The 6,605-nt window shown below is 25.7% G+C and overlaps 2 long non-coding RNA genes across 2 annotated transcripts; one reads left to right on the top strand and one right to left on the bottom strand.

Moving 5' to 3' along the window:
- The first annotated feature begins 2,724 nt into the window (after nt 1–2,724).
- Nucleotides 2,725–5,984, top strand: LOC115888016. Its single transcript, XR_004051194.1, has 2 exons — nt 2,725–3,927; nt 5,842–5,984. It is a non-coding gene; the product is annotated as an uncharacterized LOC115888016 (long non-coding RNA).
- Nucleotides 5,868–6,605, bottom strand: LOC115888013. The gene is made up of 2 exons (XR_004051191.1): nt 6,516–6,605; nt 5,868–6,015 (listed from the first exon to the last, which is right to left on the bottom strand). It is a non-coding gene; the product is annotated as an uncharacterized LOC115888013 (long non-coding RNA).

Raw genomic sequence — 6,605 nt, 5'->3', positions numbered from 1 at the left:
TCAAAAACTATAAAGGTTATAACATGTGATTTAAAAAAAGTAAAAAAACTATGTCAAAGGCGTCTGGGGAATGACAATCGATGATAATTTTGACGAGGTCAATCTCTAGACGTCATTTAGTAAAATTTTAAATAAAACTTCAATATTAACCCTAAATTATAGAAAGAATACAAAAAGATAGAACGGTTCTAGACACACAAATCTATTTCCATTTTTTTCCTGTAATTTTAAACTACGCCATTTAAAAATCGTTTTTACTCAATATAAAAATAAATTACAACCTTCTTAAGGGCAACTGGCAGTAAGCGCCATTAAACAATAAAGAAGAGGACGGGCCAAGAAAATGAAGTCTAGGGCTTGAGTTCGCAAAAATTGTCATCGTCATTCCCCAGCCGTTCATGACGCCGTTTTTTTTTCGACCGTAGGGTATTTTATAAAAAATTAGTAGCCACTGCGAAAACCGCTACTTATTACCTATCTCCGTTCATAAGGGAGAAACACTATAAAACATGAGATACCCATGTTAAACGGTTTCGTCATTTCCACATTTCCTTGCAATTAAGGGCTTTCTCGCTTATTAGTAAAGAATACTAAATGTCGAACTCGTTACTTAAACGAACCCATTATTTTTTTCTTCAAAGCAAAGATACAGTACACAAAATTGTCATGGCTCTCTTAGTTTCTATGATACAATGTGTTGCAGTTTTACATACACTTCATATTATATCAGTAGTCTGAAAAAAATAAAAACATTCATATACTTAGAATATATTAGGTGGAACCAGAGACATAAGAATAAGTTTTTTTCTTAATATTTTCATCACACATCCTGTACACTTGTCAAAAAAATTAACTTCGTCCTTCACAAGCTTTGAAAATATATGTAACAGTATATTTTAGTTAAAAGATGCAGAATTAATAATTTTAAAATAATACAAATAAAAATTTACATAGGACCATGCCAAAACAATGCTGCTATTATCTTTTAATTAGCGAAACCAATATTAATGTATTTAATTTTTAAATGAGAAGTTTAAACAATAAGGAACTAAAAATACAAATACTAAGAACAATGACATAGGATATAACAAAATTTGTATTAAACTGTTTTACCTCTAATTAAAAACTGTGACTTATGGTGGCTTGTGAGAAGATATATTAATTTCATGACAAATATTCGGGCTTTCCCATTAACAGAAACTAAACATTGGTCGATATTTAAAAAGAACTATTTAAAGAATTTAAAAGAGAAGTTCCATAGCAATATGTTTTAAAATTTATTGATAAGTTGTCAGACTACTGAAATAGAAGATGTATCTGAAACTGTAACATTTTCAAAATCACCCTGTATCATAGAAACTAAAAGGGGACTGTGGCAATTTTATTTTTCATAAAAATCAAGTTTATAAAAATCGCAATGTCCTATCCTTACTAATGAGCGAGATGGACAGTCTGTACAACATTATTGATTGATAAACTTTTCATAGGAAGCGTCAATACTTTCAATAAAGCACACAAAGTGGAAATGATAAAATGACGGAAAATACACTCATGAGGAAGTGGAATACATTTGGAACATTTTAACAATGGAAGTTTTTATAGGGTTTGTTGTTTATTTTCCATTTAAACTAATATAAAATTAAAAATTGCATAAATTAATTAATCGCTTATCGCATGCATTAAAATTATACAAAAAAAATTGAAGTGAACAGTTAATAAATAAATAAATAAATAACATATTAAATAACATGGTAAACTTCTAGTTAACTGAAATTTTAAATGGCTTTAATATGGTGCTCTAATATTACCGGCATGTTTTGTAATAAAAAGATTGAAGTGAAAATCCCAAATAGAACACCTAGTTTATTTGAGCCACCCTGTAGTAATTTAAACGGTTTTTATTTAATTGAAATTTGAAAACAATACTTACTTAGAAAGCAATCAACAAATATATTAATTATTCTACAAATTTTAACTTTTAAGGTGTTTGAATGAGTAAGAATCGATTAGGCAACCAGTTATACTAAAATTTAAAGAAATTGAGATAACTATTTTCAGATGATTTTTCTATGTAAAATGAGCTTTATATAATTAATTTACGCAATTTTCTATTGGAGTACAGTGGTGGATTAATCATTACACAGTTACAAATCTTAATCCCATCACTGACTAAATATTTAAAGATTCCAAAACTACAGTTTACAGCCTTAAAATTAGTTCAGATAATTGATAAGTGCTAATTAAATAAATTATTCCAGAAAAAGCTTGCCAGATGCATACAAAACAACAGTATCAACTCATAAGAATGTTATTTAATGTAATCTAGTAATTTGAAGTAGTAATAATTTAAGCATAATTTTTTTAATATATTCTATTTTCAAATATCTGGATATATTTAATTTCTAAATATTAACAATGCCACAATTTTGTTATTTATAAAGTATATTATTATAAAATTAAGAGTGTTTTATTTAAATAGCAGAGAAAGACATTATATTATATTTAGTTACCAACATATAAAGTATTTTAGTATAATTTGTTTTGATCTTGTTATATAAAATACTAGTTGAATACTGGCGCATCCGCCACGACGTCAGAAAAAAAAAATTATTATCTTTTTATAATTAAATGAAAAACAAAAAATCCGGCGACGACAGTTTTTAGAAGAGCCAATTAGCTATCTTTTAGTAAAAAAAGCAACTTTCTAGAGCAAGTCGTTACTTCAGTAGAGACGACACAGATAAACATTAGCATTTTATATATGTAGATTTTCAATTAAAAAAAATACGACTTTATAAATTTGTGAAAGCTTTAAAAATGTACAGGAAAAATCTAAAATAACAATAGAATTAAAATTTGAATAACATTGCATTTAAATACTACCAATATAAAGCAAAAATATATTAAAAACACCCTGTGTATTTCTACGAACTGACTTTAAAATATGATCTACTACTACTGTAACCCGTATGTTTTATAAAAAAAATTCAGTGAAAATTTCAAAGTGAAGACCTAACATGATTATTTTTGGAACATTGGGCCACTCTGTGGTAATATAAATTATTCTTTTTTACCTACTAAAAAAATATTCTTAATTAGCTGATTAATTATTAGACACGACAAAAAAATATTTAAAATGAAAAAAGAAATGACTGTAAACGTAGTGCTCGGAACCTCTAAAATGCTTACAAAATATAGATGTATACAAAGCAATTTTATAACAAAAATACAGCAATAGATTACAATAATATTATATAGAAAACAGATAATAACATTTGTACAGAAATAGTACAATATTATCGAATAAAAATGGCGTCGGCGATGGCTATGAAATGAAGATCGCTGTAATTTTATATATAAAATTATATGGGAAATGTAATTGATATTCATTTCCAAGCCAACTGGACGCCGTTTTTTTTTCGATCATACGGTATATTGTTTTATTAGGAGTAAAAATGATACTTTTTGCGGCGAGACTGTACGTTCGACAGTACAGGCGAGACACTAAAAGTCATTTTTACTCCGAATAGAACATGTTCTTTTTTCAAACGTCACAAATGTTTTAAACAATTTCAAACGTTGCAAAAATACAAAAATATTTAAAAGTAATATGTTGTAAGTAATTATATATCGAGAAACTATGGTTACGCTTGTTAAATTTGTCAGTTTGATAATAATTTTTGCACTTTTGTGCTTAAGCGCACAAGCGTAAAAATTACTTTTTTATATGTCAATCTTTGTTGTCATGTCGCAAAAATTAAGAGTTTTGTGACGTTTGAAAAAAAGATATTGTATTGAAATACTTTAATGATATCTCTTTGATAATAATAGGGATCTTCAAATTTATTTTGCTTAATAAATGTTATAAAGTAATATTCATTTTCAACAAAAAATATTTAGAAATATTTCGTATTACAGATAGCAAAGGTAAGCTATAATAGATCATTATTATTAACAGTATTTATAAAATTCTAATACACCAAATAACATACAAGACTGGTATTAAAATATATCTTTTTGGAACATTTAAGTGGAATGAAATTTATGCAAAAAGATTTTAAATGTTGAAGGACCAACTGAAAAACGATATGCCACATATAAAACTAGAATTATTATTTTTGTGTAAAAATGTGTTCTATCTTAAAATTATATATTTAACAAATATGTATATACAAGTGTTAATTTTTATATCATGGCTTATAATATTTCAATTGATCCTACAATAAATATATTATATACCCTAGCAGTCCATTTTCATATGTAAAATTCATAAATTTTAGGAGATAAAGTTTGTTTCACATTTCATAAAAAAATTATATAGCAGTAATTAATTATCTTAAACGCAAGTGTAACGATTTTATTAACGCATAGCAAACAGCAGTTTGTATTTTTCAGAGACGATGGGTCGTAGAGGTCTAATAGATATGTTAAATAAATATGACTAGATAGAGACATTTTAAATACTAAAATTGAGAGAAAAAATTACTACTGGAAATAACATTACACAACATTACATAAGAATCGATTAGGCAACCAGTAATACTTAAGATTAAAATTCATGTATTTATTTTCAATTGAACTCTTCTAAAATAATTAATTTATGCAATTTTGATTGGATTACTTTTATTGCATTTAAAAAAAAACAATTTTAGTATAAATATACTTGAATCGCACAGTATATCTACGCACAGTGCTTACACAATATATTCGTTAAATAAATTAAAATGAAAATACATATTAAAAAGAAAAATATTTTTATAAGAAATGTATTTTTATGAAAATGTTAATAAAAAAAAAGCTTTTGCTCTTGTAAAGACGTTCTGAGGACATACTGTATATAAAGAGAATTCTGCACATAAAAAAGAAAACAATGCATGAAGTGCATTGCTCTCTGTGTTAAAGAAACAAACTTTATCACTAAAATTTAAGTACAAAATAGATATAAACATAAATGTTTTAAAATCATATAATTAAAAACATCTGATAGGGTACCAAAAATAATTCTCAAAAGCAAAAAAAAACTATATGAACACAAGTATCCAAAATTGATTTAATAAAAAAAATATTTCAAAAAAATAAACACTAATAAATCATTTCTACTGGCTTAACATTGGTATTCAATAATCACATTTAATGTTTATGAAAAAATATTAAATGACCATTAAATTATCATCCGGTTGAAGATATAGTTAGTTAAATTCTATAAAATTTAGTTTTGCGTTAATACAATAAATCAAATATTAAAAAATATAAACTTTAAAACCAAAATAATACTTGTGTTCATAGGGCTATAGTGACGCAGCTGCGCAAGTATAAAAATTATAATTTTGATAATCTGGAATAAACTTAGAGAAGCTTAGGAAAATATAAATAATACAAGATAAAATAAATTGGAAATGATACAACCCTATAAAGATTGTTTTTTAAATCTTTTAAAAATACCTTTGACGAAATCCAGAATACAATATAGTTTTATTTAATAACAATTTAATGATTGAACTAATGGAAGTAAAATATAAGATAGGTGAGATTGAAAAAAAGCTTGAAATGAAAAATTATAACAGATTAGTATTATGTTGCTCAACATATCCTCCATAAAGATTATTGCATTGATTTGAATGATTTAAAATTAATCAAACATCCCTCAAACTAGAGGCAACACGCAGCATAAATATAAAGACAATATCAACAGAGATAATGGTCCTATTCATAAAATAAAGTGTATTGCTCTTAACTAGTGTTTTATATTGCAAAAGCTTAATAAAAATAAAGGTTTCTATCCAGATTATCAAAATTTTACAAAAAATTAACATTAAAATGACGCCTGATGTAATTATATAGTAAGAAGATAAAAACCAATAAACAAATTTATTGAAACAATAACACTATTAATGAAGCTAACGAACCTTGGTGAGGCATTGAGGAGTATTGAGTCTGCTTTATGTTGAGTGAAAGAGGAAAGTGAGGAGTAGGAGCAACTGTTGGATATCCATTGTTAAGAAAATGCAGAGATATCTAAAAAATAAAATAAAAATAATATTAAAAAAAGAATAAAACGATTTATGCGAAAATTAAAATAAATATATTTTTATTAATGCAATAACTATGTTTTTTCAATTAATAAATTGTATATACCCTATGAGAAAAAAAAACAGCATTATAGTGGCCTTTGAAATAACAATTGATGACAATTATTTCTGCCAGGTAGACCAGAATATATCATTTATAAAAAATTGGTATAAAAATTTATAAAAAATTAAAGAATGAAAAAATTCATATTTTTTTAAATTAAGGTTTTCACCTTTGAATAATAATCGGTATGTTTGAAACCTTTTTCCTTTTTTTTTTCATTTAAATATTATTTTTGACAAGTTTTTATATCAATTTTTAATAAATGACATATAGGTATAGACGTTTATCTCAGAAACCTGTGCAGCTTGAACATTATGAAACCTTATCATAATTTTCAAGCTTGTCGATGAAATTTAGTAAGAAAAAAGAGATAAAAATCTTACCCTTGATAAAGGACTGCGACCACTTTTCAACAGCTATTAAGTACAGTCCTAAATGGTCTTTCTGAGTCTTTTCCTGCAAGTTTCATTCCA

The sequence above is a fragment of the Sitophilus oryzae genome, unplaced genomic scaffold (assembly GCF_002938485.1).
Source record: "Sitophilus oryzae breed Bouriz unplaced genomic scaffold, Soryzae_2.0 scaffold_682_pilon_pilon, whole genome shotgun sequence".
Classification (NCBI taxonomy): Eukaryota; Metazoa; Arthropoda; class Insecta; order Coleoptera; family Curculionidae; genus Sitophilus; species Sitophilus oryzae.
Note: the sequence above shows the minus strand (reverse complement) of the source record. Positions and strands in the feature narration are given on the sequence as shown.